A 462-nucleotide genomic window follows, 5' to 3' on the forward strand; every position below is an offset into this window, starting at 1 on the left:
ACAAGTCTTTATCAGCTGAAGAAGCCAGAGCACTGAAGTTTCAAGTATTTGAACTGAACATGATTCAAATTCAAAAGTGCCAAATTAAAAAACTACGCATGTAGCCAAGCTTTCATAGAATCCTGAAATAAGATAAAAACAGCCTCTTGAAATAATGGATTACTAGCTCCATACATGTTTTTAAAGCTGTATAATGTTCACCTAAACACTCCACTTACGAGCATTAGCAGTTTAAAAACACAGAACACCTTCAATGTAAATTGCTTGCAGAGGGTACCCTCAAACATATGAATACAACACTAAGCAAAAAAACCCTCRTCTTATTTGGCTATTTAGACATCCATGTCACATTTACCCACCCATCCATTTCCTGGTAGTATTACATTATCTATTAGGGCTTCTGAAATAATGCAGAGCCTTAAAACTCAGAAGAGACTATCAAAAAAAAAAAAAAAAAAAAAA

The sequence above is a fragment of the Rhea americana genome, unplaced genomic scaffold (genome assembly GCF_003343005.1).
Source record: "Rhea americana isolate MKP2758 unplaced genomic scaffold, rheAme1 scaffold_112, whole genome shotgun sequence".
In the NCBI taxonomy this organism is placed as follows: Eukaryota; Metazoa; Chordata; class Aves; order Rheiformes; family Rheidae; genus Rhea; species Rhea americana.